Source organism: Denticeps clupeoides, unplaced genomic scaffold, assembly GCF_900700375.1.
Source record: "Denticeps clupeoides unplaced genomic scaffold, fDenClu1.1, whole genome shotgun sequence".
In the NCBI taxonomy this organism is placed as follows: domain Eukaryota; kingdom Metazoa; phylum Chordata; class Actinopteri; order Clupeiformes; family Denticipitidae; genus Denticeps; species Denticeps clupeoides.
This window is the reverse complement of record NW_021629760.1, coordinates 29,437-39,975: the sequence shown is the minus strand read 5'-3', so window position 1 is coordinate 39,975 and position 10,539 is coordinate 29,437.

The window sequence follows — 10,539 nt, the reverse complement described above, 5'->3', positions numbered from 1 at the left end:
GGTTAAGTGTCTTGCTCAGGGACACAATGGTAGTAAGTGGGGTTCGAAGCTGGGACTTCTGGTTCATAGGCGAGTGTGATACCACTAGGCTACTACCACCCTCCAACACAAGCAGATCTTGTAGGGTTTTCCTGGTATGGAGTTGGCAGTAGCAACCAAGGAAGTAGGACAACCGGCAGACTGGTCATGGACTCGTTTATGGGGGAGGTTAATGATTAGCCAGAGAAGAATCCCATTAATGCTGCTCATGATGGAACTTGACCTCCTTCAACAGACCCTGGCGCTGGTGTTGACTCGACCTCTGAAGGAGCTTCGGCTGCTGATATGTTGATGTGAGGGGGACCTTCACGATATCAGACAGGTGGCTGTAAACTAGTAAAGGACCATTATTGAAAAGCTGAATTCATGCGCTCAACGCTCCAGGCAGAAGTTGCCTACATGCACGCGCTGTGAAACCGAAGTCATGCATCATTACGGGAAAATGTCACGGGCAAGGGGAACTAATAACGTCCAGCATCGGGGCGCGTCTGCCCGGGTCTTGTTAAAATGTCGGGAGTTGAAAGGGCAACGAAATGCAGATTAAACATTCTCAAGAGCTCGGAAAGGCCGACTCTGCCCAATGATTAACAATTAAAGAGGAAATCGAGAGTGCGACACACACACACACACACACACACTTTGGCGAGTGCATCACGCGAAGTGCTCCTCTAACGGAGTCGCCATTGATTGGGCGAGGGCTTACGGCGGCATTACACGATTAAAGTATCGACCGCGTCCGGCCCCTCTCCGGCTGACCAGAGCGGGACGAGATTCATGCATGATTCAGCCGTCTCGGCGAGAACGCGGGTTTCCCGCACGCCTCTCATTCTCCGCCTCCTCGCTGTGTGTTTAGTTAGCTAATGACGGGAAAGAGGGTGTCGCACGGGCCCAGAAACCCGCACTGAGCCCCAAAGAGGGCTCCTCAGTCGGAGGCCACGTCCACCGAAACCCCATTATCTTCGTAACGGCCGCAGGAAAGGCCGAGGCTGCGGCCAAGACTCTATTAGTGACAGAGAGAGCAATGTCGACTATATCCCGGGTATTGATTTTTCCGCTGGACGGAGGGTTGGGGAATATTGCCTTTTAAAACATTCCACCCGGCACCGCGACTTTCTCCTGCTTGAGAGTAGTGAAGTGGATTTTGGATTCAGGAATGTTTGCATTAAGAAGAACACAGTAAATATTTTTATTGGAGGCTTGTCTACAATCAGTGTCACGTTCCTAAGTCTAGGGGTCTCAGAAACGAAACAAGGGTGTGGAGAGGAGGAGGTCCATTGTTACATATGCAACCAAACAAAGCGTACAAACAGTGCTTTTATTCACAGTGAGCTAACAGGTACAATAAACAGCGGACTCAGGACAGCTAATAAACATCAAAAAAGGGAAGGGATGGGATAACAGGGATATCTCAAAATGCGCACAAGTTAACAAAAAGGGCACATAACAGGCTAACAGCTAACAGGCTAACAACAAAGGGATCTATCACTCAAAGCAACAAGAAACACGAATGAGATACCGAACGGAGCTCCATGCAGATCTCCGTGGGCCCTGGGGACCTCCCGAAAGCGTAAGGGCCTAGCAGACCCTGGGGACCTCCCGAACACCAGCTGAAGTCTCTTTATATAGGTGGAGGTGACCAATGGCAGATGGTAGGTGGAGCTGGAAGGCTTCAACTCCTCCCATGAAGTCAACCTAAAAGAGACAGGACGCAAAAACACAACCAGACACACAGAACACGTGGGAGCATACGTCCAGGGACGTAACATCGGGTGTTTTATTAAAATAACTCTTTTTCTGTTTCAGCTGTCAGTACGACTTGCATTACTGTCACTGAGATAGATAGATAGATAGATAGATAGATAGATAGATAGATAGATAGATAGATAGATAGATAGATAGATAGATAGATAGATAGATAGATAGATAGATAGATAGATAGATAGATAGATAGATAGATAATGGGAGGAGTCCATGGCGATTATTGGAGATGGACCCTGCACTACACCTGGCTCCTCCCGGCTCCAACTCGCGGCCTCTAAATCCCTCTTCCTACTGTGAGTTTCAGGATGATGCTTGGTTTTGGCTGATTGATCATGTGTGTATCAGCCTTCGTACATCAAGGTAGAACAGTGGTGCTGAACTGACGCTGGAAGAGCTTGCGAAAAGTGGAAGAGAGAACAACAAAGCGAACCCTTGATCGGCTACAAAGGAGAGGTTTCCATTCTGCTCCAGGCAACTGCTTTGGGTTCGGCTGTGAGGTGAAACCAGCTCTGACAGACGTAATGTTCCAACAAAAGATCTCGCCTGTCAACCAAGACACAGAAGACTGAGACCCGGGGTGTTCAGGAAGAGCCCAGCGGGTTTTCGTCTCCGGGGGGGACTCGTCCAGACTAAGTAGACCTCAGTGTGGGAATACAGCTAGGGATGGTAGGATCGGCTTCAGGAATCTCCAGATGCTCGTGTTACTTATGCAACATGGTGCGGTATTTGCATAGAAAATGCTAATATCCACATGCCATCTCATCAAAATTAAACTGCACCCTTTTATACAAACACACATTTATTGAAAGTGCTTTATGGATCCGCTTGCCATCTGTTATTCACTCCAAGTTCAGTCACCTCCTTTTGATAAAAGTACCCGTCAAATACCATGTAAATGCTCCTAGTTGGTTTGTATGGGCCATAGTTACGTGTTTATGTACATTCCAAGTTAAAAGTGTGGGTTAGAAGATGGAGCCATTTTAAAGAATTCAATGCAAGAAACATATTTAGTATTTGCTGTATGAGGACAAAGTGAAGTATGTTTGATGATTTCTTTTTTTGTCCTTTTTTTAACCTTCACAGCTGCTTTGTTCACTATTGTCATCATTAAAAGCCGCTTGATGAGCTGCTCATTAACACGAGTGAACGGTAAGAAAGTGTTCAGCATGAACCTTCAGGACTGTTGGAAACCGTCCCCGTCGTCTAACTTAAGGTGGTGGAGAGAAGGCACAAGCGTGAAATGCTGCCGTCACAGCAAGCACTCCCTGATTTGTAGACTCAAATGTTTTTGCCTTCTTTGCTTTGTGGTTTACTGCATAACCTGACCTGCGTTATTTCATAGTCCTGCGTCTTCAGTCGATAATGTAAAAAAATGCCATAAATGAGGCGTCCAAACGTTTGACTGGTGGTGTAGCTGCACAGTGAGTAAAATGAATGTGAAAGTGATTAGTTGTCGCATGTGACAGTGTGGCAGTGGTGGCCTACTGGTTAAGGAAGTGGCCCCGTAATCAGGTGCCACTGAGCAAAGCGCCTGTCCCCACACGCTGCTCCCTGGGCGCCTGTCATGGTGCCCACTGCTCACCAAGGGTGATGGTTAAATGCAGAGGACACATTTCGCCGTGTCACCGTGTGCTGTGCTGCAGTGTTTCACAATGACAATCACTTCAGCACAGCACCCAGTGCACACATGAAATGTGGTCTCTGCATTTAACCCATCACCCGAGGGAACAGCAAAGACAGGAGCCCGGGGAGTGCAGCTACACCAGCAAAAAGCCCAAAGCAAAGCTGTACAGACACACAGCTCTGGCACAAGAACAGGATGAGTTGAAGTGTGTGTGTGTGTGTGTGTGTGTGTGTGTGTGTGTGTTGTGTGTGTGTGTGTGTGTGTGTGTGTGTGTGTGTGTGTGTGTGTGAGGAAAACGTGAAGGAAATAATAACAATTATGTGTAATTATTTCTGTCACCCAGAACATGGTTTTTAATGATGTTTTCATCTACACAGTTTGAAGTGCGAACATCCCAATGATTGACAGCTCTCACGCAGACCGAGCTTTTGCCTACTGATTTATGTGAATCCTGGGGACACGTTTGACCCGAAATTTGCAAACAAGCCCCATGATTAAGGCTTAGTGCTGCTGAAAAAAGGGCCCAATATTGCTTTGCAAGGCTGAAGTCATACTTCATTTCATTATTTTTTGCACGGTTAACATTTTACACATGCTTGATCTTGTCTTGTCTGTCCTTGTCTGCCACAAGTGTTACGTTTGGGCTAAAGGTTTAGATGAATGGCTTGAGATACTAGGAGCTATTTTTAGGAATGACGACTGTAAGTGGTCATTGTTGGTCGTTTGTAATGAGCTGGGGACTAATATGGCGTAAGTGGTACTGTGTGTTAGTCAGGTTAGTCCATACGCAACCCAAACAAGATTGGACACACGAGACAAGAAGGCGGCCTACAACCTCACCAGACCCTTTTTTACCGCATGGAGATTTTTAAAGATTAAATTTCATGGAAGATAAATAAATGAAGACTGGTATAAAATCACACTTCAGCAGCGTTACTGCAGATCACCGTACTTCACCAGTTCGCTGTGTGGTTCTGCGTTTCAGTCCAGGGCATTTCTTCGCATTTTTGACAGTTTGCTACGCGTGTTCTCCACTGTTTCTCATTGCAGCTTGTCACCGGAGGGCATCTCCTCCACTCTCTGCGGTGCCACCGCAGACCAACATGAAAGGCCGCAAGTGGGCTGAGGGGGACGTTCAAACCATCCCAGGCAGAAACAACAGCCAAAGGCCAATGATGATTTCAACAACAAAGGCGCCGCACTTCCTGCTGAAAGACCTCCCGCTTCACACTGTTGACTGGCGAAAGCGGCACAGCGGGGTTCTGCCAGCGTCTGGCGGAGACGGGGGGGCGGGCAGGCCTGAAATGGTTTGAAGACGTGGTTCGTGCTTGCGGTCGCCAGAATGACGTTTCGTCAGTCGAGTCTGGTCCCCCGGGCCCTGCTGACAACAGCGCTTTTCATATAGATAACTCTACCACAAACGAGTAGATGTTGATCTCGTCATAATGTCCTTCCACCTTTGACCCGTCAAACTTAGTTCAGTCATTTCAAAATGGGAGGTAAACTAGTGTTTTTTGATGAAATATCTTGGTCAACAAACCTTTATGATGGGAGAAGAGCAGTATGAAGAGAAGTAAATTCTGGTCATGTGACCATAAATATAACTTTGCCTAATCACGTTATTATTATTAATCAGTATTTCTATTTCCTGTGTCCCCTGTCCGGTCGCACAGATGACGTCACTTCTGCAATTCCCATTCGCACATTATTCATATGCTTCAGAATGCTTGTGGTGGGTTATCAGATGGCTGGGAGACTTTCTTTACAATGAAGTGGAAATGAAAACAGAATGTATGTCGAGTATTCTTGAGTCTACAAGGTAATAATAATATAATATTGAAAGAAAATGTTGTTTTTGTCGGTTCATTGTGTACTTGCAATATTTGCAATACTGTGGTCTGTAGCAGTCGCTACAGCATTCCACTGCATATCATACCGTGTATGACTGTATGTGACAAATAGAATTTGCTGTACTTGGTACTTGTACTATATTTACTGGGTTAAATAGAACTTCATTACTAAAAAATTCAATTTTCTTTGAGTAAAATGTCATAAGTTTTCATTGGCTAAAACTTGACTAAGGAAGTCAAAATAAGACTAAAATAAGACTAAAATGCTCAGACTTTTAGTCGACTGAAACTTGACCAGACTAAACGAGTCTGGACGTGACTAAGGCTACTTAAAACTAAAATGACAGCCTGGCGCAAAGACTGGACAAAACCTCTAATTAAAACAGGCCAACTGTATGGTAAACCCTACTTACTCGTCATCTGTTTAGATGAGACGCTGTCTGAGAAGAAGAGTGAACTGTAGAACCTCGCCAAAGCAAAAAGCGGCTCCCTTCACTCCCTTTAGTCCTGCTATTGACTTCAATAAATAAATCCCCCTACTCATGTGGGAGATGAAATATTTACTGCAGCAAAACGCTACACCTATTATGGCTGCTAAGTAAGACCGACAACTGATTAACAAATTATGAAACAATACATCTGCTCTGACATGAGAGATGGGTGTAGGCCCAGTAAAATTTCCTTGGCAACATGAAGATTCATTATGATTAGCTGCAAAGGTTTCATTTATTGACACCCTAATTGTTTTCATTATTATGTTTTATTTCACGTCTCCATTGATCCAGATGATGCCCCTCAAACTCTGGTCGCTGCCCGTTTTCTAACCAGATGCCTTCCACAGCTCCATGAAATATTACTCTCAGAGACTCACCATACACCTCCAAATTTCAGAAATCATAAATGGTCATGGCCACCTTGGACAATAAATTGTCCGCAACTCCTCAGCAACATTTTCCAGCTCCTTTGACCTTAACAAGAGGAATCGTGGACTTTTTCGCTTTCCCTGCAGGTCCCTCCTTTTACACATAAAAGCACCCCGGGGCTCATCTGGGTCCCCCCAGAAGGCACAAGAACCGTTGATTTCACTCTAATCGAACCCCGGATGTGGCGCGCCTCTTCTGCGGCTCGCTCTCCCTGACCTAAATTTGTTCTCGTGGTGAGATCAGGGGCGCGATTCTGTATCTCCAAGTGCAAGAGGGAGGGCCACAGCGTGTGGCCATGTTTTCTCTCTCTGATGAGACGCCCGAGACCGAGCCGCTTTGAAACGTCTCGGCGGGGGACGCTCCAGCTCAGACTTGTTAAAGCGCATGCGGGCTGGTTTCTATTCTTCAAATTAAAAGTTAACTTGCTGCTTGATTATTGGCCTGATGCAGAGACGTGTGGGACATACTGAGATTCACAAAGGCAGACGGGGACGTAACTGCACAGCATGGAGACTCTGGCCACTCGGCAGCGGCACAGCAAGCTGCGTCTTCTTTCCGCCATGACCAGAATTAAGGACTTCAGCAGCTGCCACTGACGCCACGAGCGGTTCAGACGTCCGTGTGAACGAGGCCGTAACTCTCATCTCACTGAAGGATTTGACATAATGTGTAGAACAATTGATGGGACGAATCGTGATGCATCGATTATCGTAATGGACCAACATCTAGTACCAACATTTACATTTACAGCATTTACTAGACGGCCTTATCCAGAGCGACTTACAATCAGTAGTTACAGGGACACTCAGGGTTAAGTGTCTTGCTCAGGGACACGATGGTAGTAGGTGAAGTTTGAACCTGGGTCTTCTGGTTCACAGGCGAGTGTGTTACCCGCTAGACTACAACCACCCTACTAACCTCGCCTGGTACCTACTGCAGCCCACCACCTCTCGTTCTCCAAGGTCATCCCACCATTTGCCATGAGATGCAAGTTAAGGAGAGATGATGCCTCTAATGTTGCTGCTCCACAGCTTTTGTTTCAGAATCACAACCCTCTTCAAACCTTTTAAGACCTGGTCTTCATGTGGGCAACCTGGCAGGATATATAAGTGAAGCTTCGAAATAGGAAACTTTCAATCTTTTAATTGAGTGTCTTTATCTTACTTTATTTCTTCTTTATTTGGAGCAGGGGTGGCCTAGAGGGTAAAGAAGTGAACTCATAACTGGGTTGCAGGTTCAGATCTCAAAGTAGTTGTGGTTTAGTTGGCAAACGTTGAGAAAATAGGCACCTGACATGAAGGAGGTACAGGGTGGTTGTAGCCTAGTGGGTAACACACTCGCCTATGAACCAGAAGTGGGGTTCAAACCCCACTTACTCTGAGCCAGACACTTAACCCTAAGTTGCTCCAGGGGGGGACTGTCCCTGTAACTACTGATAAATGGCATCTGGTAAATGCTGTAAATGTAAACAAGGTACAGCAGTTCAAAGCCACTAGTGAGCGAGCAAAGGTGACAATGGTGGGGACGCTTCCTGAGCGATAAAAGAAACTTTGAGAGGAAGTGAAAGCCTCAGATTCCTTTACTCGGAATTTACTGTTGAACCTGGGCTCATTTGACAGAAAAGAAAATGCAACTTTATAGAGTAATTAGGTTTTTTACTAAATTTACTAGATTGCAGACTCATTAAAATCTACAGGTAAAGTCTGGCAGAAGAGAAGCTGGTTCTGGATGAATATTTGAAGGCAGACTATGATGGGGGTCATCATTAAGACTCATAAAATATCTAAGAAAAGAGAGGAATCTTCATTTCAAACATCTTAATGAGTCCAATGATCTTATTATCCTCCCTGCTGAAGTGATTTTTTTTTTTACGAAACTCTCCTTTGGAAAAAAAAGATTTAATTAAGACAGGATTCAAATGAGAACAGACGTATTTTAATGGGTTTATATGTGTTGAAAAAAAGCATCACGTCCATGATGAATAAATCAAATAAACCTGAAATGATAACGCGAGAGAGCAGCTCACATCTCAGCAAAAGGACCCAGAAAGCTGAGATTCTGGTGTTTCACCAGAATCAACTTTTATTTCCATCCTACTCATAATTTCTCTGAAATGAGTCATGTTTGTAGTTTCTTTTATCAGATTCTTGATAAAAGTCTGCCTATTGCTGTTTGGACGTTATGTAAGATTTAATTGTTCAATTTCTTTTATTTCCGTGAATTTCAGAATGAATTTCCTGTTTGTTCGACGGAATTCTAATAAAAAGGCATAATTCAATTCCATCGACCCTGGAACATAATTATATTTGCAGACTGAGGGACGATTAAACAGAGCTCCTCGGCTCCTGAACTCGGGGCAGAGGAGGTCCTTGGGCTAATTACCGTAATTCACCATAAGCACAGGGTTAGATTAAAAAACGGCTCGTTCTTCATTTTGTTCAATGGACATTTTTGGCATTAAAGGAAGTTTAGGTTTACCGCCAGCATAGAGCTTCACAGTTGGATAAAACTTAACGTAAAGCCTTAAAAACCCACTTAAGAGGCTGCATTATTCAGCAGGCAGGGAGGTTATAACTCATTTGAAGTGTTATACTTCGTAACGATGGCACTTGCCATGTATAATAGATGCTGGCCTGGAATTAAACACTGCCCACGTGCGGCTTCCCGATCTGGATAAGGCCTCGTCATGGGGTGGGGAAAAAGAAAAAAAAACCTGAAAACGTGTAAATGAGCCGACTGATCTTCATCTCGCGGGGCTCAGAATTCCGCAACCACTGGGCCAAAAAAGGACGTTCACTTCATATACTCAAAGCATTTTATTTAATCCCTGAAAAATAGGGCCTTGGGAAACATGCAAAAAAAAAATCTGTTTCAACTAAGTAATATCATTTTTCATTCAAACCGTTCAGATAAAAGGGGAGAATGGTTTTAAAAAGTACCGTGAGCAACTATTGATGTACACAACATGATAATAGATATAGAGCTGTTTATATAATTCCAATTTACATTCCATCAGGCTCTAAACAGGGGGCTTGTTCATGAAGTCAAAGGCGTCCTATGAATTTACATGAATAAATATATAAATCGAATCTGTATCTTGAGGAGAAACTAACTGTTGGTGTAGTTATTTGTCACCGAGGACAAGCTTTTAAAATTCCGTTTTTTTATTGTCCATTTCACTTTATGTTTTTGATTTCCATTTCACTGGCGTTCACTGGTCGCCACCAACTTAAGATAAGCATTCAAGGCCTAAAATGTTGGGAGCTCAATGATTGACATGCGCTCATGCATGCTACTTCATTAATCCCATGTCCATCAAAATGTCACAAGCGCAACAATCACTTAAGATCATGTTTCATTCTTGTTTTATCTATAAATTTATGCAACTTTAACAGTTCATCAGCCAACACTTCAAAAATGGATCTGTGATTTATTGAAATCTGTGATTCCTCCTCCTCCTCCTCCGTGTTCACATGAGTCTCTTGTCCTCACTTCACATCGGAGTGTAACAATCAATTATCCATTAAATGTGACACATGTACACACACTTGAGGGGGTAAGAGCCCCCGAGACCCGGATCAGCTGAGCTGCTGTAACAGCACCTCCTCTGATCAGAAGATAAGAGGAGGGCTGATATAAGCACACCCAGCGCCTGCAGGCAGACCAGGTGGCAGCCTGAGAAAGAGAGTGTGTGTGCGCTTGTGTGTGTGTGTGTTTGCATCTGAACCAGTGACTGTGTTTTCTGAGGATTAGTGTTTGGCCCTGTGGCTGTGAACAGAGATAAAATGAAGTGAGATGGTTGGAGATAAATATAAGATTCCCCCCCCCCCCCCCCCCCTCTCTCTCTTTCACACACACATCAAACACCATTCCTGTGAACACTCACTCACTCACTCATACTAAAGCAGACGCTACTGATGCAGGTACTAAGAGGGGAGAGCAGATCAGGCGGTGACCCTTGTTAGCGTTGCCAATTAAACTGGATTATAAAAGCCTCAGATTAACAAATTCTGGAGCCATAACAACACTGAACACAAAGATTTGGTTACAGATTTTACTGCACAAATAAAAATAGGAGAAAAAGACCGGATCAATAAAATGCATTCAGTGCAAACACACACACACACACACATCTAGCTCTTCAGAAAGACCGGGTGTAATAAGGCTGTAACATGGGTTTTAGATGACATTGCCAGCTAAGCCAGATGTGTGTAGATAAAGATGTGTGTGAGCAAGAGACAGAAAGAGAGAAAGAAAAAGAGACATTCCACTCAGCATAATTAACATAATCATAAAATAATTAGGCCCAATCTGAAGTCATTAACCTGCCACGGATCAGGCG